Source organism: Hyperolius riggenbachi, chromosome 4 (genome assembly GCF_040937935.1).
Source record: "Hyperolius riggenbachi isolate aHypRig1 chromosome 4, aHypRig1.pri, whole genome shotgun sequence".
NCBI lineage: Eukaryota > Metazoa > Chordata > Amphibia > Anura > Hyperoliidae > Hyperolius > Hyperolius riggenbachi.
In genome coordinates this window covers 166,139,087-166,166,133 of record NC_090649.1, presented here as the reverse complement: position 1 = coordinate 166,166,133, position 27,047 = coordinate 166,139,087, and the positions used below count along the sequence as shown (strand labels likewise).

Genomic DNA, 27,047 nt, shown 5'->3' with positions numbered 1-27,047 from the left:
AACGGGGTTGTTAAAGAAAAAAGTCATACACAAGCTAGATTTTTGCCATTTGAGGAGACTATTCTCGATTATCTCAGGGGAAAAAAAAAAAAACTAATGTCAGGGCAACTAAAGAATCACTAGATGACAGACAAGCATTATCTTGCAGTATGTTCACCATTTCCCTGTAATGTCATTCTGTGCTACTCCTCTGACAATGCTACTCCTCTGACAACCCAGTAGGAAACACACCAACTGATTGGCTTTAGTAAAGTTGCCAAAACTGAGCGCCATTCCCAAAGGCTATGAGTCCTGGTGTGCAATTTTATAGTTTATTTCTTAAGGCCAATATGCACCTACCAACAATCTATCCAACTATCTTCCAAACTTGTCTGTTGGAAGATACAGTGGGATGCGAAAGTTTGGGCAACCTTGTTCATAGTCATGATTTTCCGGTATAAATCTTTGGTTGTTACGATAAAAAATGTCAGATAAATATATCATGTAAGAGACACACAGTAATATTTGAGAAGTGAAATGAAGTTTATTGGATTTACAGAAAGTACGCAATAATTGTTTAAATAAAATTAGGCAGGTGTATAAGTTTGGGCATGTCATTTTATTGATTCCAAAACCTTTAGAACTAATTATTGGAACTAAAATTGGCTTGGTAAGCACAGTGACCCCTGACCTACATACACAGGTGAAGCCAATTATGAGAAAGTATTTAAGAGGGTCAATTGTAAGTTTTCCTCCTTTTCTCTGAAGAGTAGCAACATGGGGGTCTCAAAACAACTCTCAAATGACCTGAAGACAGATTTTTCACCATCATGGTTTAGGGGAAGGATACAGAAAGCTGTCTCAGATTTCAACTGTCTGTTTCCACAGTTAGGAACATATTAACCTCCTTAGCGGTATGGACGAGCTCAGCTCATCCATTACCGCCGGAGGGCGCCGCTCAGGCCCCGCTGGGCCAATTTTCTTCATTTTTTTTTCAAACACGCAGCAAGCACTTTGCTTGCTGCGTGTCTACTCTGATCGCCGCCGCCCGCCGCGATAGAGGCCCCCCCCGCCAGACCCCGTGCACAGCCTGGCCAATCAGTGCCAGGCAGCGCTGCGGGGTGGATCGGAACTCCAAATGACGACACCGATGACGTCATCGCGATCGTCGCCATGGCGACGGGGGAAGCCCTCAAGGAAATCCCGTTCAGAACAGTATTTCCTTATGGGCGTGTGCGCCGGCGGCGATCGGAGGGGTGGGAGGGATAGTGCAGGGAGGGGGGCATCATGTAGCTAGCGCTAGGCTAGCTACATGATGGGGATAAAAAAAAATAAAAAAAAATACTGCTGCGCATCCACCCTGGCGATCTTAATAGAACACCAGGGTGGTTAAGGAAATGGAAGACCACAGACTCAGTTCAAGTTAAGGCTCGAAGAGGCAGACCAAGAAAAATCTCAGATAAACAGAAACAACGAATGGTGAGAACAGTCAGAGTCATCCCACAGTCCACCACCAAAGACCTACAACATCATCTTGCTGCAGATGGAGTCACTGTGCATCGTTCAACCATTCGGCGCACTTTGCACAAGGAGTTGCTGTATGCGAGAGTGATGCAGAGGAAGCCTTTTCTTCACCCACTGCACAGAGCCGGTTGAGGTATGCTAAAGAACATTTGGACAAGCCAGCTTCATTTTTGAATAAGGTGCTGTGGACTGATGAACTGAAAATTATTTGGGCATAACAAGGGGCGTTATGCATAGAGGAAAAACAACACGGCATTCCAAGAAAAACACCTGCTACCTACAGTAAAATATGGTGGTGGATCCATCATGCTGTGGGGCTGTGTGGCCAGTGTAGGAACTGAGAATCTTGTCAAAGTTGAGGGACGCATGGATTCCACTCAGTATCAGCAGATTCTGGAGACCAATGTCCAGGAATCAGTGACAAAGCTGAAGCTGCGCCAGGGCTGGATCTTTCAACAAGACTACGACCCTAAACACTGCTCAAAATCCACTAAGGCATTCATGCAGAGGAGCAAGTATAATGTTCTAGAATAGCCATCTCAAACTCCAGACCGGAATATAATTGAAAATATGTGGTGTGAGTTAAAGAGAGCTGTCCATGCTCAGAAGCCATCAAACTTGAATGAACTAAAGATGTTTTGTAAAAGAGGAATGATCCAAAATACCTTCAACCAGAATACAGACTCTCATTGAAACCTACAAGAAGCGTTTAGAGGCTGTAATTTCTGCAAAAGGAGGACCTACTAAATATTGATTTCATTTCTTTTTTGTGGTGCCCAAATTTATGCACCTGCCTAATTTTATTTTAACAATTACTACACAATTTCTATAAATCCAATAAACTTCATTTTACTTCTCAAATATTACTGTGTGTGTCTCCTATATGATATATTTAACCATCTTAGCGGTATGGACGAGCTCAGCTCGTCCATCACCGCCGATGGCTGCCGCTCAGGCCCTGCTGGGCCGATTTTGTTCAAATAAAGAGCAGCACACGCAGCCGGCACTTTGCCAGCCGCGTGTGCTGCCCGATCGCAGCCGCTCTGCGGCGATTCGCCGCGAGCAGCGGCGAAAGAGGGTCCCCCCAGCCGCCTGAGCCCAGCGTAGCCGGAACAAAAAGTTCCGGCCAGCGCTAAGGGCTGGATCGGAGGCGGCTGACGTCAGTAGTCGGCTGACGTCCATGACGTCACTCCGCTCGTCGCTATGGCGACGATCTAAACAAAACAAGGAAGGCCGCTCATTGCGGCCTTCCTTGTTTATTCTGGGCGCCGGAGGCGATCGGAAGAACGCCTCCGGAGTGCCCTCTAGTGGGCTTTCATGCAGCCAACTTTCAGTTGGCTGCATGAAATAGTTTTTTTTAAATTTAAAAAAAACCCTCCCGCAGCCGCCCTGGCGATCTTAATAGAACGCCAGGGTGGTTAACTAACATTTTTTATCGTAACAACCAACGATTTATACAGGAAAATCATGACGATTAACAAGGTTACCCAAACTTTAGCATCCCACTATAAGTTGGGTGTGTGTACATCTGACAACCAGATGACCAACTGAAAACACATTTGGTGGATCAATCTGACCAACTATCATGTAGGTTGGAATGGGTGTACAAGTCTTTATTGTTTTTTAATTGGAGACATGTTGTGAAGTTTGTGATTTAGCTTGCACACATAATATTTATGAGTTGGTTGTTTAGTTAGTTGGCGTGTGTATACATACTTGTCAGATAACTACTTGTGTGGTTGGTCATGTTGTGCAATAAGTTGTGTATGTGTGTATGAGCCGTTACATATACACATAAAGAAAGCATTATCAGAGGAGGCAGCAATACGTTCCACTCCTTCCTAAAATAGAACAATCACCTCCCAACCAGAGGTAAGCAATGACTCTGTACACTATTCATTCAAAATCCTATCATCCACAGTGATCGCAAACAATCATTCTGGCAACTATTATTGCGTGTATATGTGGGACTAAAGGTGGCCACTAATGATCCAATCTTTATAATCTAATTTTACCAAATCTATGTAGTATAAGGGTATACTGAGTCAATATATGGAATGGATAATTTAGGCAGTTCCCTTGTATTACATAGAAATGGGAGGCTTGGATGAAAAAGATTGAATCATTGGTGGCCACCATAACGTGATCAGCAACTGAGCATTCTGAGGAGTTCTGAAGCAGCTACCCGAGATAGTGGCAAAAAGTTCAAATGTTTCTATAGCCAGAGATACATGATGAACTACACCCTATAATCCCACCCGATGCTACAGCTCAGAGTCACTGTAGTGTGTGCTCAGGAGTGCCCCGCTTCCTGCAGAGACTCAGAGCACACACACAGGCAGTCCAGCGATCTTACCGGCTCGCTCACCAGCTTCTACATGCGACAAGTACAACCAGCACTGCAGATCAGCACCATGTGGCAGAAGACTTCCGCATAACGTCACCGTCCAGAGGACCCGACGTACTGGATATGGTTGTCTTGCGTGCTGCCTGTGTGAGAGTAGCTGATCTGTGAGACGCAAGCGCAAGGAGGGGGCGCTTCGTGTGTCAAGAATGAATCATATGAATTATGAATGAACCACAGAATTGCTTTAGCTGTCACTTTATACTACTGTGGAATATATGAACGGTTCAAAATTATCCTTATGGTATTGGTGATGGTGCATTTAGTGAATCTCTCACCAAGGATGAATTCAGTTTTCAGCTACCACTTTTATGTATTTATTTGTCAGACAACTGTCTTTTGAGCGAACCTGAAGGCTAGATGCACACATAGCAGAAACACTAGTGTTGCGTAAAACGCTACGTTTTGTGCAACTAATGGGCAGCATAAAAAAAAATGCATGGGCATGCACTGGTATTTTGGCGGTTTTAAAATTGCTAGTTGTTGCATATTATGCATGAACGCATCGAAAACGCACATAATGAAAGTCAGGGCTCTTTTCCACTATGAAATGCGATCGCAATCGCGTTATTTCCACCATGCGATTGGGATTGAGCTACTTTTACCCATTATTATTATTATTATGGCTCTGTACAATTTAACAAGCTGACACATCATTGCAATCCAGCGGTTCTGGAGGTGTGTTTAGCTTCTAAGGGTACAATGGTTAATTTGCATATATTCAGCAGTGGTGCTCTGGGAGACATCTCGAGCTCACTCCAACCTGAATTATCGCAAATTCTTTCTGTTTTAGGAAAGCAAATTTTTGTTTTTCTTACTCATTATAGTAAAGCTCAATCGCATCCAAAACGCGGCAGGACGACGATTGCGTTTTGAAAAATCGCAATCAGATCGCACTAATGGAAATTGCTGCTGCAGTTTCCATTAGTTTAATGTACCCTGTGATTTGCGATCAGAATCAAATCGCAGGGTAGTGGAAAAAGGAAAAAAATGGATTTGTATGCGTTTTTGATCTTGAAAAAAAAAAAATGAAATAAAGATTTCTGATTTATTTCAGCTTCCTGTGGTCTTCCTAGTGATTTGCATAAATGTAAATGTAAACACATATGCGTTTTATATATGCAAACCACAAATTCATGCAAAATGCGTTAAAAAACGCACAAAAACCACACACAACATTACCATAAAACATGACATAAAACGCAGCCTTTCACATTATATGTGTGCACCCAGCCGAACTCAGAACTTCATCTCAGCTCTAAAAGATAAGCAACAGCATAATAAAGAAAAACCTTTATTTGTTGCCGTTGATACAAATCCTGCAATAAATTTGCTTTCAGGGGAACAGACATATTTACAGATGAATTATCTGCAATGGCAGTCAGCTGACACAGCTAAGGAATCAAATTACAACTTGTGCTTACACAAAACACAAATGAGGGGGGAATTCGACAGGCTAAACTCTCTAAAGCAGAACTGATGTATGCCTAAAACAAAGAGTTTCACTTACCTGGGGCTTCTGCCAGCCCCCTGCAGCCAACCTGTGCCCACACCGGCCCACTTTCACTTCACGCAGTGGGTGTCTACAGTGCCTGCTGCGCATATCCTCATTCATGCTCCCGTCGCCAGGAGAGTACTGCACAGGTGCAGTAGAGATTTTCTCGTACTGCGCAGGACACTACGGGAACGAGTACAAGGATACGTGTGGCCAGGGCGCAGTGGACGTCGGCTTAGAAGTCGGCTTCCACTGCATGAAGAAAAGTGAGCCACGGCGGGAGAATGGAGGATCTTTTGAAACGGCGTGGGCACAGGTCAGCTGCAGGGGGCTGGCAGAAGCCCCAGGTAAGTGAAACTCTTTTTTTGTGGGATACTTCAGTTCTGCTTTAAAGAGACTCTGAAGCGAGTCTCAATTCTCTTTTCTAACCCGTATTAATGTTAAGCCCCATAAGCACAGCTAAACCGCCGCTATCCCACGGCAAAATGAGGGGTTAATACCCCCCAAATCCCGCCAGCAAAATCCACGACTTTCTTGATCGTGGATTTTGCTCTTCCTGAAGGCAGAGCTGTAGCTCTGCCTCCATGTGCGTCAATCGCCGCACGGATCTCCGCCTCTCCCCGCCCATCTCTGTGAAGGCAGATGAGAGGGGCGGGGGAGAGGCGGCGATCAGCGGGGATTGACGTGCTTGAGGCAGAGCTTATGGCTGTAGCTCCGCCTCAATCAGGAAGCGCTCCCCTGACACAGGAGAGGGGAATTGGGGGGTATTAACCCCTCGTTTTGCCGCGGGATAGCAGCGGCTTAGCTGTGCTTATGGGGCTTAACATTAATATAGGTTAAAAAAGAGAATTGAGACTTGCTTCAGAGTCTCTTTAACCACCTTGGCGGTATGGACGAGCTCAGCTCGTCCATGACCGCCGGAGGGCACCGCTCAGGCCCCGCTGGGCCGATTTTCATAATTTTTTTTTTAAACATGCAGCAAGCACTTTGCTTGCTGCGTGTTAAGGACGCTCGCCGCTGATCCGCCACTACCCGACGCGTAACAGGGCCCCCCCCCCGAGACCCCTTGCGCAGCCTGGCCAATCAGTGCCAGGCAGCACTGAGGGGTGCATCGGGACTCCCTGTGACATCACGAGGTTGCCATGGTGACGGGGGAAGCCCTAAAGGAAAGGAAATTCTGTACGGGATTTCCTTATGGGCAAGCGCGCCGGCGTCGATCGGAGGGGTGGGAGGGATGCGTCAGTGAGGGGGGAATTTAAAAAAATAAATAAAAAAAATACTGCTGCGCAGCCTCCCTGGCGATCTTATTAGAACGCCAGGGAGGTTAAAGAAACACTATCAATCTACATATTTTTTTCAATTGAGATAGGAATTGTTTGGAAAGTGCTGCTAAGTACTGGTGTATGCATTTCATTGGCAACCTCTTTGTTTACTGTTATCAAAATACTTTCAAACTTTACTGATGCCAAAACTGACAATGAGCCAAGAGGGGAGGGGAAATTCCCCTTACACTTGATCAGTTAACCCTGTGTGTAACTCTGTATGAGAGAGAGAGAGAAAGCTCCCAACAGCTGCAGCTTCTGTGTCCTGTGTTTCTGACTGAAGTGTCTGAAGAGAGCAGAGGAAACTTGTTATGAACATTTGTAATTGTCACAGCTTTTCATACTGTTTTTGCTTTCTGAGAAAAATATGCTGTAGTCTGATATGCAACACTGGTTGTGCATTGAAGCACACACCCCTTCTGCAATTGATTTGTCCCAATATAGGTAAATCCTATGCTAAATAAATTAAAGCTTTTGCCTCTGATATTTAACATGAAAAGTAGGAAAATGTTTACACAGCTACTTAGACATTATTTGTACATTGTTATTTTAGAACACTTGGGCATTGATAGTATTACAGGGTGCATTTCTATATGTCTTCCTTCTGTCCAATGCAAGAGTACAGGTCCACTTTAAAATAAATGTGAAGCAAGTTAAAGAAGAACTGCAGTGAAAATAATGTGATTAATAAAATTGCTTATTTTTCACAATATTAATTTATAGATTATTTAGCCAATGTTTGCCTGTTATAAAATGTTGTATCGCCCTGATTTACATTCTAAAATGTATCACTGATGGTGACATCTTTAGATCTGCCAGGTGATCTGTATGGAATGTTCATTACTGAGAGTTCTATGCACAGAAAGAGACATTGTTTGCTGGGTAGTTGGAAAAAGCCGTTATTTCCCACAATCCAACGAGGTTCACAGACAGCAAACTGTCAAGACCATGGTCATGACATTGCACCGTGGGATGGGTTTCACCGCAAAATCAGCCATACAGGTGCCCTTGATGCTCTATTTGAGAAAAGGTATAGATTTATTGTGGGAAAGGAGGTGTCAGCTACTGGCTGGAATGTGTAACGATCAGTGTCAGCTCACAGAGAGAATCTGATTATTGGTGATCTGCAGTATCACCAAGAATACAGATCTATACCTGATTATGGATGATCTGCAGAATCACCAATTATACAGATATAGTGCTAACCTCTGGACACCTCTAATAAAGTATATAGTGAGTGTTTGGTGTAACAGTATGACTTTGAGTAACCCACCTGAAGAGCAGGTGGCCCTAGGCAGTACAGGAAGTACTGCTATAGAGAGTACAGAAACCTTCCAGCAGCCTGAGACTCTCCAAGGGGTGGAGTCAGGCTGAAGGTAGGAAGGACCAGAGAATGAGTGACACCTGGAGGTGGGTGTCACTGACAGATCTGGAGACTATCTCTTAAAGAGAGTCTGAAGCGAGAATAAATCTCGCTTCAGACCTCATAGTTAGCAGGGGCATGTGTGCCCCTGCTAAAACGCCGCTATCCCACGGCTTAACGGGGGTCCCTTCACCCCCAAATCCCCTCCGTACAGCGGGGAAGCGCTTCCTGGTTGGGGCAGGGCTAACCGCCGCAGCCCTGCCCCACGTGCGTCTGTCAGATGCGTATCTCCACCTCTCCCCCGCCCTTCTCAGTCTTCCTTCACTGAGAGGGCGGGGGAGAGGCGGCGATGCACGTCTGATAGACGCGACTGGAGGCAGGGCTGCAGCCGTTAGCCCTGCCTCCAGGAAGAGAAAATTTTACGACCAACTTGCGACCAAGTCTTGCGGGGGTGGGTTTGGGGGTGAAGGGACCCCCGTTTAGCCGCGAGATTCCCTGCTAACTATGAGCTCTGAAGCGAGATTTATTCTCGCTTCAGAGTCTCTTTAAGTGGAGAGAGATAGCTCTCGAGGTCGGGCAAGCCAGGTCGGCAACACATGGACAGACAAAGTACAAAAGACAGAAGGCTGATTCGGTATCCAGGGCAGTCAGGGTTTGGCAACGGTATATCAGATATGCGTGGTACCGAATCAGAAAGCAGAGGGATAGTCAGGAAAGCAACAGGTCATAACAAATATCAAACAATACCTAGTCTTGGGTGTGAGGTCCGTGGTCTCTACACCCTGGAACTAGTCTGAAGTATAACAGAATGATAACACAAGTTCCCTAGTCTTGGGTGTGAGGTCCGTGGTCTCTACACCCTGGAACTAGTCTGAAGTATAACAGAATAATAACACAAGTAATCTGGCTCAGTGTGAATTCTCAGGTCCTCCTGGTTCAAACACACTGTAGGATCTGACTGAGGTCTGAGTGCTTCCACGTAGTGATCGCAACAGCAGACAATTTGAGAGTGGCCAGCAGTAACCATATATAGAGCAGTGCTCTCCGGCGCCGCCCTAAAGTGATCAACCAATGGTTACCAGCTCTGAGGTCAGCTGACCGGCCTGGTCAGCTGATCCCCCCTTGGCCATCATAAAAGTTCTGCCTTTCAGCGTGCGCGCGTGTATTCCTAAACCTATGTGAACTAACAGGCTCAGCCACCCCAGCTGCACGCTGCTGTGTGCAAACCGCCGCGCTGGACGCGGAACCAGCCGCCTCGCTATCAATACATGCGGCGGCTTTTCCGCGTTCTGCCATGTCACTAGATGCACGCTTCCGCGTGCAGACCGCCGCGTTGGACGCGGAATCAGCCGCCTTGCTGCTTGTACACGCGGCGGCTTTTACGCGTTTTCTCACAGTACACCCTCCCCCCCCCCGAGGAGTGGACTCCGGACATCTCCTACCCGGCTTCCCAGGGTGCAAGTTATGGAATTCCCTTTTTAACTCCTCTGTGTGCATACGACAGTCTGGCACCCAAGTTCTTTCCTCTATGCCATACCCCTTCCAGTGAACCAAATACTGCACGGAGTTCTACACAAGCCGTGAGTCCAGAATCTTCTCAATTTCATACTCAGGTTGGTCATCAATCAACACAGGGGGGGGGGGGGGGAGCGGAATCCACGTGCACTGCCGGCTTGAGCAGGGACACATGAAATGATCTCACACCTCGCATGCTGGTAGGGAGATCAATGGCATAAGTGACATTATTGATTTTCCTGGTCACTGGAAAAGGACCCACAAATCTAGGGCCTAACTTGGGTGACAGTTGCTTTAGAGCCAAATGTCGTGTGGACACCCAGACTAGGTCTCCTGGAAGAAATTCCCATTCTATGGAACGTCTCTTGTCAGCCTGTTTTTTCTGGTTCTGAAAAGCCCTCCCCAGATTTCTTTCAACCATTCCCCAAATCTGTTTCAGAGAATTCTGCCAGTTCTCCAGTGCTGGAAACGGAGTAGAAGCCACTGGCAATGGGGTGAACTTAGGTAACCTTCCCGTCACCACCTGAAATGGGGAAAATTCTGAGGAGGAACTCTTCAGATTGTTGTGTGCAAATTCTGCAAACGGCAAAAATTTGACCCAGTTGGTTTGTGCATCAGCAACATAACACCTCAGAAATTGTTCCAGAGACTGATTCGTTCTTTCGGTCTGGCCATTGGTCTGTGGGTGGTAGCCTGATGAGAAAGAAAGCTCCATGTCTAACTGATGGCAGAATGCCCTCCAAAACTTGGAAACAAATTGGACTCCCCGATCTGACACTATATTTTCCGGAATGCCATGCAGCCGGAAAACATGCTGGATGAAGAGATCGGCCAATTCCTGGGCCGAGGGGAGTCCTTTCAGGGGGACAAAATGGGCCATCTTACTGAATCGATCGACTACCACCCAAATGACCGTCATGCCCTCAGACCTGGGGAGCTCGCCCACAAAATCCATGGACAAATGGGTCCATGGTTCACTCGGGACTTGCAGAGGCTGCAATGTTCCAACAGGTGCCTGACGGGAGGGTTTGCTCCTAGCACACACTGCACATTCCCTCACATACTCCTTGCAGTCAGTTGCCAATGACGGCCACCAAGCACATCTAGCAATGAGATCTTGAGTTCTGGTGGCTCCAGGATGCCCAGCATTCTTGTGGGAATGGAACAGCTGCAATATTTGTAAGCGAAATAGCAATGGTACAAACATGACCCCCTCAGACTTCCCCTCTGGTACATCTTGTTGGAACGGACCCAACGTGACTGTCCAGTCTTTCCAGGTCTCAGTGGCTGCCAGAACCATCTTTTGAGGAACAATGGTTTCTGGGTCTGAGGGCTGTGCTGTCTCGGGCTCAAAACATCTGGATAAGGCATCAGCCTTGATGTTCTTACTACCAGGGGTATACGTGATTACAAATCTGAATCTTGAGAAAAATAATGACCACCGGGCCTGTCGGGGGCTAAGTCTCTTAGCGCCTTCAATGTACTCCAAATTCTTGTGGTCAGTGTAAACCGTAATGGTATGTTCTGCCCCTTCTAGCCAATGTCGCCATTCCTCAAAGGCCAATTTGATGGCTAGAAGTTCCCTATTGCCTATATCGTAGTTTTTCTCTGCGGGTGAAAACCTACGGGAGAAATAGCACAAGGATGCAGTTTTCCCTGCAAACCGGAACGCTGAGACAGCACAGCCCCTACCCCTACCTCTGAGGCATCTACCTCTATGATAAAGGGAAAGGAGATGTCAACATGTCTTAGTATGGGTGCAGAACAGAACAGTTTCTTCAGGGTGGAGAAAGCAGCATGGGCCTCAGGGGACCAGTGGTGAGTGTCTGCCCCTTTTTTGGTGAGACTGGTGAGAGCTGAAATCACCGTAGAGTACCCCTTTATGAACCTACTATAGTAGTTGGCGAACCCCAGGAATCTCTGGAGAGCTTTCAACCCTACAGGTTGGGGCCACTCCAAGACAGCTGAAACTTTTCCAGGGTCCATAGAGAGGCCAGAGGTCGAAATTATGTACCCCAAGAAGGTGACAGAGGTCACTTCGAAAATGCACTTCTCCAATTTAGCATACAGCATATTTTGTCTTAACTTTCGTAACACCAACTTAACATGCTTTCTGTGTTCTGAGAGGTTGGACGAGAAAATTAGTATGTCGTCTAAATACACCAAGACGAATTTGCCCAATACCTCTCTGAACACCTCATTAATCAACTCTTGGAAGACGGCCGGGGCGTTACACAACCCGAAGGGCATCACTAGGTACTTGTAATGCCCATCGGGCGTGTTAAAGGCCGTCTTCCATTCATCACCGTCCCTGATACACACAAGCTTGTATGCAGCCCTTAAATCCAGTTTCGAGAAAATCTTAGCACTGGTGACCTGGGTAAACAAATCGTCTATCAAGGGCAGGGGATAACGATTCTTTACTGTAATTTTATTTAAGCCCCGATAATCAATGCATGGACGGAGGCCTCCATCCTTCTTTTTCACGAAAAAAAACCCGGCCCCTGCTGGAGACCGAGAGGGACGAATAAAACCCTTAGCTAAATTTTCACGGATGTATTCTTGCATGGCTAATTTCTCTGGCCCAGATAGATTATAGAGATGACCTCTAGGGGGCATACAACCAGACCTGAGATCAATGGGGCAATCAAAAGGACGGTGTGGAGGAAGTTTATCGGCTGACTTAGGACAAAACACGTCCGCAAATTCTGAATACTGATCTGGCAGTCCCTCCATGTGAATCTTGGTTTCACCCAAGGTTACCTTCTCTAGACAATGATGATAACAATGGGTAGACCAGCTCGTTAGCTGACCTGTAGCCCAATTGATCTGAGGCGAGTGAAGTTGCAACCATGGCATACCAAGAATGATCGTGGAGGTTGTCATTCGCAACACTAGAAACTGTAAATTCTCTTTATGTAACACCCCTACCGTAACCCTTAACCCAGGGGTCTGAGACAGAGGGTGGTTACTCTGCAGGGGGGAGTCATCCACTGCAGTGACCAGAATCTGTTGCTTCAATGGGGAAATTGCAATTCCCAATTTCTTAGCAAATTCATAATCCATAAAGTTGGCTGCTGAGCCAGAGTCGGTTAAAGTTCCTCTTTAAAACCAAAACGTCTGTTACTTATCGATTGACAGGGAAGGCTCTGGATCCTATATACACTTCCATGTCCTCTCTTGCTCCAGCGTTGTCTCTCCCGCTGTGTGTATTCAACCAACTCGTGCATGCAAACTAAGCACCCACACTTCTTAGCAAGATCTAGGAGACACAAGTGCTTCCAAAGCCTCCTGAGGCGGCAAATTTAAACGGTTGTGATGGTGTTGGAGCGAACACAAGAGAGAACAGGGAAGGCTCTGTTAATAGGTAAGTATCAGATTTTTCGGTTCGTAATCGCTTTACATTTACTTTAAAAGACAATTGTCTGGCAACAGGTGGATACCTCATAATTTTCTGGGATGATAAATTGGTACACTATTTAATAATAAATATTCCAGCAAAAAACATGCCATTGCCCACGTTAAAGTGAACCTTAAGGTAGCATTTGAATAACAGTTATATACTTAGTTTATGGAAATCTCTGGATAGTCCCGAGGCTTCCCTTAACATCCTCAATTCCACAGGTTCAGCGCTGGAACCCTCTAAGCAAATCCTACAAGAGCTTTCCTTCCACCGCAGCGCTGCCCTCTGTACTATCATGGCCGCGCTGCGATGTAGCACAGCTTTTTTCTCCATGCACAGGTAGCTACTGTGCTGGTGCAGACTTTGGAAGGGGCAGTGTGGCCGGCCGCACTTGTACACAAAGGGGAGCTGGCCGTACAATAGAAGAGGGTCCCGCGCAGTGGGACATGGGACATGGGAAGTCTCAGCCCTCTACCTTTGTATTTAACTTTTCTTTTTTACTCACAGGTTTACTTTAAAGCGGAATATAACCCTGCATTTCAACTTTGCTCTAAAACATTATTTACAGTATATTATATGCAACCAGCATTTTTTTTTTTTACCAGACCAGCATTGGAAGGGTTACACAGAGCTTTAAAGTTCCTGGAGATTTCTGCAGACGCATCCGAAGCTGACATAGATACATTTTGTTTACATAAATGTATCTAAGTGTTGAATGTGACTCACTCTCTCTGACTGAGAAGGAGCTGGAGGACAGCCAAAGAGTGTGTAACATTTCTCAATAGATACATTTAACTAAATAGAATGTAACAATCTGAACTTCTGCATATCTCTCCATGGAACTTTAAACCTCTGTGTTTAACCCTTCCAATGCTGGTCTAGTAAAAAAAAATGCTGGTTGCATATAATATGCTGTAAATAATGTTTTAGAGCAAAGTTGAAATGCAGGGTTATATTCCGCTTTAAACGTTAACCAAGCTGAAAAGGAAATGATGATCTTTACTTACCTGGGGCTTCCTCCAACCCCTAGCAGTCTATGTGGTCTCTCGCTGTAGTTCCACTGCCCTCCAGTGCGCCACTAGATCCTCTGTATGATCACCGATCACAGCTGAGGTCGCTGGCTTCTGCTCATGCACTGGCACATTCGCACGCCTCTCTCAATCACGCATCTGAGGCTGGGAGCATTCGGCCCTTGCGCAATTTATGACTTTGGGAACTGCAAAAGCGCAGAACCCTCCTGAACATGAAAGCTCGATCGAGAAAGGCACTTGGACGTGTGAGGCCTAAATAACATAACAACGATAAGGTAGGCTCTAGTAAAGTGTTAAGTGCTGTAATTATATAAAGGCCTGTATTAACTGTTGTAACACTTCTGGATTTCCAGGACAATATTCTGACCTGTAAAGACCCAGACTGTACATAAACATTATAATGTTTTTATAAAGTGGTTACACGCTCATCATAACAGTTATATAAAGTGCTTATTGTGTGGGTTTAGTGAGTAAGATGTATCTGTCCTGGTAACAATTAGTGTGTTCTTTCTAGATTTATTTTAAGAAACAACATCATTTGTGTATATTTATAACCTATAATATTTATTTTGATAAACAACATAATTTGTGTATATAGCCTATAGGTTTGTTATTGATGCCTGAAAGACTAATAAATGTAGGCTATTCACAAGATAGGAGAGACGACAGAAGGTGCGTTGAGTTGGGCACAAAAATTGCCAGAGGAGGCCGTTTGTCTGTCTGGTGGCCATCACTGGAAAAACATGCTTGAAAAAATGAATGTGTCCCCTATAGGAGTGCACATTTGGACATTCAGATGGACCTGCCAAAAACCACACACCGAAAGTAACGTAAACATTGAGGGACCATCTCTCAAAGCAAGTTATTCAAGTGAACACCACCAGATGGGTTTGTATGAAACAAATACCAACATATCCACTCCACCCCACAAAATAGCAGTCAATTACAGACATCAGAGGTAAAAAAATTTTTTATAAGATAAACAATTGTATTTATTCTCCTTCCACTCAAAAATGACCTTTTTTAAACTATCCCACAGTTTTATTTTATATTTAAATCTATAATTTTTACTGTTTCATGGCCTCTTCTCAATAACACATTCATTGAAGTTTGCCGGAGCTAAATTCTATGAGCTATTGTCCCTATTTATCTCTTTTCTGCTCTCAGAAGCCATTTTTAGCCAGGAAAGTGTTACATACATGTTTTATGGCTGTAATTCCTTATCAGTGAGAGTTACACTATAGTCCGACCCAGTCCTGACTCGGACAGAAACTGTCAATTGCATACCTGATTTTTTTACTCTTTTAGGCAGAGAAAGTAAAAAAGGAACACAGCATAGTTATTTGTGTGCTTGGCACTGTACATACACACGTGTATCTCATCATGTCACATGTCACCTCGGGTGTACTTTAAAGGGTACCTGAAGCTAAAAAAAGAAAATAAGATACCTTAGTAGAGGAAAGCCTCTGGATAGCCCAGTGTCTTCCCCTATCTTTCTACATTTCTCCACTGCAACCCTCAGAAAATATTCAACATTAATGTCAAATATTGTGCTCACAGCAGGGCTCCCTCTGTGTATGAGCGTGGCTGCATTGCACAGTCACAAAGTACGGCCGGGGCAGCAGCACGGGAGCTGCTAGTGAACGGCTCTTTTATCTGTGCACAAGCAGCTGCGTCTTACTGCATAGACCAAACCCAGCTGGTGGCTGCGGTCATACATGAAGGGGAGTGCAGCCACAAAGAGGAACAGGGCCCCCACATTAGAGGGGTTGTGGGGAATCAGGAAAACCTCTGGAACATCCAAAAACTCTCCACTACTGTGGTAAATATCGAACTTTTTTGTTTTTTAAGGATTCAGGTGTACCGTACTATAAACATTTATGAGAAAGAGATATGTTTTTGTAATATGCATTACTGTAATGTTAATGTAAAGAGCTCTGCAGATGTGTGGGGTTAAGGCCTTGTCCACACTATACACATTGCCATGCGCAATTTGGCAACCCAAACAGTGTGCGATATGCAATAACAACTTTGCAATAACGCACTGTTGCATGCATTTTTGGCAATTTGCAGCAGCAATGCAGGGGACAGCAACGCAGATGTCATACAATTGCATGTTGCATTCTAAATGCACGGCCATCTGTGTTTTATAATGTGAATGAGGCCTTAGGCACAAGGTGCATTGCTCATGCTTGGCTGCATAAGGAATACGTAATAACACACACCAAACTGCAGGGAGAGTATCAAATGAAACACTGCATTCTATGTTATGTTTGGCCACTACAAATATCGGGCTATGCAATGACTCAGGTACCATGTAGCATTTCATCAATGATGTATTCTGTGATAGGTACTAGGACTATTATGACTACATGGACTATATGCCAAGGCCAAAAAATACATGCTCGAGAAAACCAGCATCTCCTTTGTAGGTTTTATAGTTACCACTGCAGTCATAGCAAATGGATCTCCAGAAGATCTCCACCATTTTGAACCAGCTCTTTCCCTCTGACAAAAAAAGCAGTCGAGTATTTGTATGGTTTTCAACCTTTTCTCAAAAATGTATTTAAACATTTTTCATTATAGTTATTCTATAGACCAATCTGACCAAGCTCCATTCTTCCTTGTGATGAGGCTTAGGCGGCCTTTGAAACACTTAAAGGGAACCTGAAGTGAGAGAAGTACAGAGGTTGCCATCTTCACTCTAATAAACAATAACAGATGCCTGACCTTTTATTATTATTATTATTATTATTATTTATTGTATTTATAAAGCGCCAACATATTACGCAGCGCTGATGAGCAACCGCTAATACTGTAAATCACTGGACCAGATTGAGCATGACAGGTCAGACTCATGTCTGACTCCACAGGCTGCATGCTTGTTGCAGGTGACTGAAAACTAAAGCTTGTTGCAAAAACTAGAGCCAAACGGGCAAAGTGATAACCAGGCAACTGACATTGTTTATAATGGAATGCAGATGGCAGCATCCATATTTCTTTCACTTCAAGGCCTTTTCCACCTCTGCTCTAATAGTTATTCATGCAGACTCCACCATCCGGACAATAATAATAATAATAATCTGAACATTTGTATATAACTTTTCTCCTGTTGGACTGAAGGTGCTCAAGAGTTGCAGCCACTAAGGGCACACTCAATAGGCCACCCTGAAGTGTTAGGGAGTCTTGCCCAAGGACTTCTTACTGAATAGGTATTGACCCTAGCCAGGGCTCAAACTCTGGTTGCCCATGTTAAATGCAGAGCCCTCAACCAGTACACTACAATGACTTTGTAATGGAGAAGATGGCTTCAAATTAGCAGTTGGTGCCATCCAGCATAGCACACCAGTCTCTTTCTGATTTGCTGCAGAGATTGCTCTGGTGGCCTAATCTCCCTAAAGATTGTACAGAGTATATATTCACCTGTGCTATATATTCTCGGTCTGAAACCTATGAAATCAGACCTTAGGGCTTACTCAGACCACTGCCATACCTCTGGAAATCCATTTCTATGGATTTTATTCCTAAAATGCCAATTTCTAATAGCTTTATTTCAGTCATGGTCAATGCTGATAGTCTTACCAAGATGGAACCTATCCATGCATGGAACCCCTTCTGCCAGTGAGACTGCTCAGGGAGAACTTCTGCCTTCATAGTTTTCCAGATTACATTATATCAGTTTAAGGGATCCAATTCACATCCGGGTTATAAAGTAACTTGTTTAGGAAGCTGAAAATCCTGATACCATCCACAAACTAAACAGCAAAAAGCTAGAAAGAATGATGTTGTCCAACAATACTTTCTCTGCGGAATCTGCAGCTGAGACAGAGAAGACGGTGGACTGTAGATGAGGGGGCTTAGAAGCATCCCCCCAAAAATAATTAAATGCTTTCCACCCCCAGCAGCCCACACCATTTACAAATCTCCTTTAGGGCCCTTTTCCACTTGCAATCGCTAGCGTTCACGCTGAACGCTAGCGATTGCTGAATCGCAAAGCCGGCGATTTCCCGACGTTTGCGGCCGCGATTTTGCTATGCTATGCACTGCATAGCAAAATCGCGGCAAATATCGCTCCGCCGCGCGTTCGCGTTGCTGTAAAAAATGAATCGCGGTAGTGGACATGACCTACCGCGATTCCTATGTTAAAAAGCAAACCGTAGCGATTGTAAAATCGCTAGCGGTTTGCGACTTTGCGATTCAGCCAGCGCAAACGCGCTGGTGGAAAAGGGCCCTTAGGGCCAAGTTCATTTGATACATTTTTTTAAACTGCTGCTCAGATCCCTTTACTAGCGGACAGTTGTCCAGTTTTTCTGCATCACTGTTGTTCTTTACCAACACAGCTAGTTAGAATTGGCAGCTGCTCCTCTAGTGTTAGAACCACCAACACAGGCGTCCCGCAAGGATGTGTACTGTCCCTGATTATGTTTTTCCTGTACACAAACAGCTGCACCTCATCTGCTGACACAATTAAGGTCATCAAGTTTGCGGATGATACCACCATCCTTGGCCTCATTGGCGAAAATGGGGAGCATGAATATCGCAGAGGGATTGAGCGGATCTACAAGTGGTGTAAGGACAATAAACTTATTCTAAATACAGCAAAAATTGTGGAACTGATCGTAGACTTCAGAAAGAATGCACCACCACCCAGCCCAGACTCCATTGACAGCCCTGCGGTTTCCAGGGTTCACAGCGCCCGGTTCCTGGGTATCACCATCACCGATAGGTTGAAGTGGAACGTAAATACCACCATAATCCAAAGGAAGGCCCAGCAGAGGCTGTTCTTCCTGAGACAACTGAGCAAGTTTGGAATGCTGAGGGAATTACTGGCCAGGCTCTACACAGCCACCATTGAGTATGTCCTCTGCTCCATCACTGTTTGGTACTCAGGGGCGAGTGGAAAAGACAAGCACAAACTCCAGCAAGTAATAAATGCCGCTGAGAGGATTATCATGCTCTGCCTTGATGCATTGTTGGTATTGGGCTTTTTGGTGTTTTTTTATTTTTTTTCAGCAGTCCCACCATGTGCTTTTGTTTAAAGTGACACTGAAGCAGAAAAAACATGATTTAATGAATGTTATGTGTAGTACAGATAATTAGTAGAACATTAGTAGCAAAGAAAATAGTCTCATATTTTATATAGTTTTTTTTTTTATAACTTTGCATCATTCTGTCATATTTGCAGTTACATACCACACATTGGTCCATATGCAATTCATATTTTCACCTGAGTTTTCTCTTAGGAGATTATTTTTCATCTTCTATTTAAAATAACTTTCCGGCACTTTTCAACTAAAAAACTACCAAAAGTAAATGAAAAATTACTATCAAAATTATTTTGAGTATTTTCTTGCTTTCTGGTGGCTTAAAAGGCATTTTAAGGACAAATTAAAAAACATCACCTAGGAGAAAACTCAGGAGAAAAAGTGAATTGTATATGGCCCACTGTATTTTTAACTATGAAACAGAGCAGAGCTAATGACCCTTTGAACTCTACTGCATTAAAACCTGTCCCTCGCTGTCTCTTTGATGTATAAGTGCTTCAGAATATACGAATGTCTCTGACCCAAGGTGGTTGGAGAGCTCAGAGCAGATTTTTTGCATATATAACAACTGAAGTTTCTTAAGGGCCCGTTTCCACTATAGCGTTACGAAATCGCCGGCGAATCACCGCAGGCAAATCGCATGCGGGTGCGATTCCGCATGCGTTTTTTGCCGCAATTTCGCATGCGATTTCACATAGGTAAGGCTGTATGCGATTTTAACCATGTCACTGCCTGTGTGAATTAACATGGGTACCTATGCGAAATCGCATGCGAAATCGCGGCAAAAAACGCATGGGGAAAACGCATGCGATTTCCCTATTAAATACATTGCGTGCGATTCGCCTGCATTCCACACGCAGGCGAATTCTGAGGCCCCTACCCTGCAGATTTTTTCTGCACAGAAAAACGTGCGGGGAAACGCACAAGTGGAAACAGTCCCATCCACTTGTACTGACTGTGCGAATCCACATGCGTTGCCCGCATGCGGATTCGCAAAGTGGAAACGGGCCCTAACTCTTCCTTTACTGGACACAATGTTCTATTTCTTAGCTGTACTACACGTACAATTCATCATATCATACGTTTATTTTCACTTCAGATTCCCTTTAATTTATACTTGGCATATAAGGTTTATGCATTCTGGAAGAGATTGGGCTGCTTTCTCAAAGCTTCTAATCCACACCACTAAAATGTAATCTGTAGATATATTTATATTATATATTAATATTTACAACTCCTATGCATAACGTTTATGTTTGTGCTTATTCTCTTATCACTGTCAATGATGGATACATATTATAGGTCTTCTTATAACAATGAAGTAGATTTACATTGCAAGTAGTTTAAATTTGCAGCTAATACGTAGTAGGTCGAAGGTCAGTATTTGATTGCTCTGGGGCATTTAATATAAGTAGTGTTATTGCACTTGTTAAATAAAATCAAGGATATAGTGGAAGTTTTAGTGTGCAAGATTCAAGAGAATTTTCCATGATTCATTCATTTTACTAACTACTATTTAGCATAAGTATATTTAAACTTTACACTAAACAGAACATGTCTCCTGTTACGCAATGAAACAACACTAGATACAATTTTTTTTATATTGGCTGAAAAACAGAATCAACATTTTTTTTATTGGCGCAAAGCTGCATTTATATTTAGTCTTTGCTCATAAAACTCTAACAATGCCCAGAGGTCAGCAAATGGCTGCATGAATTATTCAGATTATGTTAATGAATAAATAACAAACTCCTAGAGGAAAAATACAGCATATTTTAAAGCATCTACCCTCTGGATGATCATATTGATAAATGATAGATAGATAGATAGATAGATAGATAGATAGATAGATAGATAGATAGATAGATATCATGATACTGTTATTTTTACAAACAATGTCACTCCCGCTCTGAAATGCTAAATTGTACACAATCTAGAAGGGAAATGAATAAAGGATTTCATCCAAACTGGCAGTTTAGCCATGCATAGAAAACTTGATGATTTTTGGAGGATGTAAGCATGCCATAGACTGGCGGTTGGACATCTGCCTGACTTGCAGCCCTCCTTGGCTACTCAAGTAGTACACTCATGATGCTAAGTTGGAAAATTTCATTGTATAACGATAAGTACTGCCAACATTGAAAATACTCATATTTTTGTTTTAAAGGCAAAACTGAGCTGTATGTGGCCATCCGTAGCCTTTGAAGCCCTTCTGCGGGAAAAAAGGAGTTAGGACATACTTTTGAATATTTACTGCTTTCTATCACCCCTTCTTCACTCACTTCTTGACAGAAAGAAGTGTGGTAGATATTTCCTACCTACTGATAGGTGGCTACTTCTAAGCATATGTGATATGTTTGATTTTTCTAGCCTGCTGTAACATGGCTCTCTGTGATGGTCTCAGAACATTTCAGAAATGTCTGTACTTGACTTGTAAGTTTTTTCAATTACTATTGTCTAAACTGTTATTTAGTGATCACTTCAGCTGACAGTTTTCTAAAAATACAAACATGCCTGCTCAGCTCCCTGCCAAGCTGCATGGTGTCACGGAACAGCCGTGAGAAACGCGGGCGATTTTTCTAATTTCCTGGTTAGATTTGTGCAGTCATGGCAAGCGATCAGAAACTGACATTTCTTGGTTTAAAAGACAGGGTTTTTTTTGTCCTTCCACCCAAAAGGCAGGAGCCTGCGGCAGAGTGTCCCCGGCACCCAGCTGTGCTAATGGCCCATCCATCAGATGAAGTTGATAAGCAGCATGCAGTGTTCTCCCCAGGCTCTTTTAGCCGGGTGCTCCACCCGGCTAGATTTGGTGACCACCCGGCTGTCATCGGCTCACCTTCTCACCTCCTCCTATGCTGTAAGCAGAGTTGCCCTGCATTTTCATCTCGCCCCACCCAGCTGCTATTTCATGCCACCCAGCTGGAAAAAAATTCTGGGGAGAACACTGGCATGGCAGAACCAATTTATTGGGGAAAGAGTCAGACTCTCTGGCTACAATCCCAACAGGGGAGCTGACACGTAGCTTGCTGCCCTAAGCTTCAAAAGAGCCTTCACCTAGAAATGACCTGTTGTAAATCCCAGATGTATATAATATTCCATAAACTGCTATATGTGTCATATTTCCTGTATTGCCAGGCTGGCAGGCCCTCCAAACTCACAGAGCATGCCGGGCCCTGTCTGGCGCTGGTACTGGAAAAGTTTCAGAACATTCTGAGGTAAAGACTGTCAGGCAGTTCGAAAGTGCCCTGGTGATACCACAGGGGTCCTACCCCTCATGTCTGGTATCAGGGCGCTGGGTAAATCGGGACGGATCTGAAAATGTTAGTAAATCTGCCCTGACCTGTACGGTTCTGTGAGATAGAGCCCATATATGGTTAGATATGATTTCTGGTCCCCAGGACAAGGGCAGGACTCCTCTCATATTCTAAGGGGGTGTGTGGCTCCCGCCCTCACTCCCTCCTACTGGATCAGGGGCATAAGAATGGCAGAGGAGCCAAACTCAGTGTCCTCCACTTTGAACATCATCCTAATTATATCCTTGCCAGCTTGAGGACATGCTGGCACCTGGTTTGTTTGGACTTTGCTACTGAACTGAACTGAAACCAAGAACTTTGAGTTTTCCCAGAAGGACATACTTCCACGAACTAAGTATTTTCACCCTTTTCCTTTTCATACTGGCTATTAATGTTTCTATAATTGTTGATTTTAATGATTTTCTGTATATATTAATTATTTATATTGTATTTTAATAAAACGATGCTAGAACGTCGTTTTGTTATTCAGCTACCCTGCTATTTAGCCGCACAAACTGAACCTGGTCTCTGAAGAGTCGCTACTATTGTCGCTAGCTAGACAGAATAGAGTGTGTTTAACCGTTCTTATTTGCAGGTCTAGACTTAGCCAGTCGGCTCCTCTGTCCCATGCTAACACATGTGGTGGCAGTTATACCCTGAAATATTGTGTAATTTGTAATTACCGTAACTCACAGGCTCCCTTCTAGTCGGTCTGCTGCCAAAATCCCAGCGGTTTCTGCGCACCGATTACGACCACAGCTGGCATGGTCTGTGTGCTGACAACCGATTTGAAGGCATTTTGCGGTCCGGCCACTAGGGGCACTGTGACACATGGATTGGCCTAAAAAAGGAAAGGGGAAAGCATGAGCAGAAAGCATCTGGCTGTGAGGTGCGGCAGTCCATCCCTGCAAAAATATAATAGTAACTTGCTCAAAGTTTGGGCAACATCTCTACAGTCTGTACAATGCTTTAGATGGTGACATGCGCTCTTGTACATGTACTGCAATCTTGTCAGTCAATGTTTGCTGATAGTCCCACTTTTTTTCCTTCTACAAAAGGACTATATGATCAGGGCCTACTCACAAGTTGAGTATTCGTTGTGTGAATAAGTAAGGTACTTTGGTTGAAAACACTTACTTTACTCCTGGGGAAAGCTACCGTACATACACACTTTATATGTCTGATCATTGGGAGTGATAGTTTAGGGGTTGATAACTATACAGGTATGCATTCTGACTATCTGCTGCACCCTGTTGTGTTCTTTGTAAATTAAGAGAGGGGAAGGGGAAAGACAAGATTGTATTCAAAAAGAGAATATTGCTTCTACAGTCATAGCCGGCCTTTGACCTGAGCGACCGGAGCAGTCGATCAGGGCGCTGGCTTCCAATTGCGCATGTGCACAGCTGTCTCCACTCGCCGCAATGCGCTCCTGCATACATAGACCTGTCGGCTGCATTAAAACAAGTTCCCCTCACTCACGGCTCCCTCAGATCCCCGGAACTCAGAATGTTAGTCCTGTAGTTCCGCAGTGAGCTACCCGGCAGCAGTGGTGACAGAGAGAGCCAAGTGGTGGCGCTGTGTGCCTCAAATACAGGAAGTGCTGATTTCCTGAATGAGCACTTCCTGTATTTGAAGTATACAGCGCGGCTTCCCTCACTCAGTCATCAATGCTGCCGGGCCGCCCACCGGAATGCCGGGATCGGAGGGAGGCAGCCCGCGAGTGAGGAGAACTTATTTTAATGCAGCCAACAGGTCTGTGTATGGAGGAGCGCTTCGCCCCAGCTCGCCCAGAGTGCCGGGGAGCACAGCAAACCATGAGCAAGGGGGACTTTAGCACACAGGCAGTTGAGTCACTCACTGCTCACTTCTTAGGTGGCGGCAGCGGTGACAGGGTGCTTCACATAGAGTAAAATGCAGCCCTAATGGACTGGACTTTGTGCAGCAGTCAACTAGTCTTTTTCCAATGGCAGGAACACTGGGAAACCCAGTTGCTCTTGCTGGAATTATAAGGTGTGTGCTCATGCATGTGTGTGTCTTGGTTGGGATACTTTTTTTCAGGGGGCAGCTGGTGATAGTGGTCCTTGGGCAGCAAAAAGTACAAATCCGGCCCTGCGGGTCACGGAGATCTGAGCATTTGGCGTGATGTGTCACAACTTCAAAAAAACTTGGAACCACTGTCCTAGGAGAAAAGGTGAATTGCATATGGGCCTGTGTGTGTGTGTGTGTGTGTGTGTTTGGCGTACGTGCGCGTGTGCATATGTGCGAAGAGGAAGAAAGGAGGGGGGGGGGGGGGGGTTGGAACCAATATCAGGCTTCGATCAGGGCACTGTGAAACCTAAGGCCGGCCCTGTCTACAGTTTGTATCCAAATTCCAGTTGTGCAAAGCCATTCACTTTAAAGGACAGCTGAAGTGAGAAGTATATGGAGGCTACCATGTTTATTTACTTTTTAACAATACCAGTTGCCTGGCAGTCTTCCTGATCTATTTGGCTGCAGTGTTGTCTGTATCACACCAGAAACAAGCACGCAGCTAATCTTGTCGGATTTTACAATAATGTCAGAAACACCTGATCTGCTGCATGCTTGTTCAGGGACTATAGCGAAAAGTATTAAAGGCAGAGGATCAGCAGGATGCCAGGCAACTGGTATTGTTTAAAATTATATAAATATGGCAGCTTCCTTATCCCTCTGGCTTCAGTTGTCCAGTAAAGCTGGGATTACATTTGTGTCCACAGAAAATGCCTGCAATTTTCCACGGACAATTCTTTGCATATAATGCATGCTTTAACAGTCACATCACCTACCATAGTGTGCTGGCACCTGCCAACAGTCACATCACCTACCATAGTGTGCTGGCACCTGCCAACAGTCATATCACCTACCATAGTGTGCTGGCACCTGCCAACAGTCACATCCCCTACCATAGTGTGTTGGCACCTGCCAACAGTCTATGGGAATCACAAGCAGGGTGCAATATTATGCTGCAAGGATTACATTTTTTAAACTCAAGAGAATTGTGCAAGGCAAATTGCAAAGTTTTTAGCCATTACTGCTGCCCAGATGCGAGACTGCTACAGCAGCAGGGACGTGAGGCTCATGTCTGTGCAGTCTGTGGGGCTATGCACATAATTGTGGCTGTGATTGCGATGGTCCCACCGACAGGGGATTGGTGGCAGGGGACAGAAGTCCCCTGAGCCAATGCATGCATTGTTCAAAAACAGTGCTCATTCTCAATCGGTGCTGCTGCGCTGCCTCCTGCTCGCTCACTCGTTTCTGCCGCTCCCACCACCGATTGTTAGATTCGAGTGTACCAGATTGAAATAAAAAGTTTTATACATACTTGGGGATTCCTCCAACCCCATCTGTCACATGAGCCCTCGTGGCTGACCGCACTTAGCCTTCTAAACGGTGCCAGCGCACAGATCGTGCGAACTCTGGTCGCAGTCAATGCGCAGGAACCGTTAAGAATTAGCCGCAGACAACTCCGAAGGGAGCCTGTGAGACACGGGTAATTACAACGTCACCTACTGGTTCAGAGTAAACTGCCACCACCGCGGTTACTATGGGACCGTGGGGCCCACTAACTGACTGACTAATCCTGCGAATAAAACGGTTAAACACACGATATTCTGTCTAGCCAACAACAAACAAACAGTAGCGTATCTTCAGAGACCCGGGATCATTTCTGTGTGTGCTGATAAGCAGGGTAGCGGAAAGTGAATGACTTGGAGAAAGTCGTTTATTCACGCAATATAAATAATTAATATATACAGACAATTATTAAAAATCACAATTATTAAGACAGTAATAGCCAGTATGAAAAATAAAAGAAGGGAGAAAAATACTTAGTTCCTGGAAAGATGTCCTTATTGTGGGAAGAATCATAAAGTTCTTGGTTTCAAAGTCCAGAGTTCAGAGTTCAGACCAGGTGGATGCCAGCATATCCTCAAGCTGGCATCTGATGAGTGCAAGATGGTTCAGTGTGGAGGACACTGAGTTTGGGTCCTCAGCCATTCTTATGCCCCTGCTTCAGTAGGAGGGAGTGAGGGCGGGGAGCCATACACCCCCTTCAAAGATGAGATGAGCCCTCCCCTTGTACTGGGGCTAGAAATCATATCTACCCATATATGGGCTCTATCTCACAGAACCGTACAGGTCAGGGCAGATTTATTAACATTTTCAGGTCTGTCTCGATTTACCCAGCGCCCTGATACCAGACATGAGGGGTGGGACCCCTGTGGTATCATCAGGGCACTTTGAAACTGCCTAGCTGGCAGTCCTTACCTCCGAAGGTTCTGAAACTTCCTCAGAACCAGCACCGGGGCTCATGCTACACTTCCCCCATGTTTGGTGAAGCGGCCATCTCAGGAACCCCAGAAATATTACAGATCTGGGAAGTTATGGATTATGCCATGAGACTGAGGTTGTGTTCTAGCTGCTAACAGCTGACTTTCCTTTGATCTTTAGCAGAGAGCAGAGTGTCCCGACCTCCCGTGGATTCGTAGCCTGCTTGGCTGCACCTAGGCATCCTTTGGTTAATTAACATCTCCATGAGATCAGCAAAGTGTCACCTGGTTCCCAGAGCCAAAAGGGAAATTGGGCCTTCCACAGGGAATATGTCCAAGCTAATTAACACCTCCCCCCAGGCTTTCACTCAGCTAAGACAGATTCCC

The 27,047-nt window shown here is 44.8% G+C and overlaps 1 protein-coding gene across 2 annotated transcripts in view; it reads right to left on the bottom strand.

The window, feature by feature from the left end:
• NMD3 (NMD3 ribosome export adaptor) overlaps positions 1–3,965 on the bottom strand; it is a 93,671-nt gene extending 89,706 nt beyond the window's left edge. Inside the window, exon 1 of one of the 2 annotated variants that reach the window (XM_068279282.1) lies at positions 3,860–3,965. The gene's annotated coding sequence lies outside the window, so the exon portion shown is untranslated. Of the gene's footprint in view, positions 1–3,746; positions 3,768–3,859 lie in introns of those variants that run through there. The other variant, XM_068279283.1, reaches the window with a different exon arrangement.
• Positions 3,966–27,047: the final 23,082 nt, after the last annotated feature.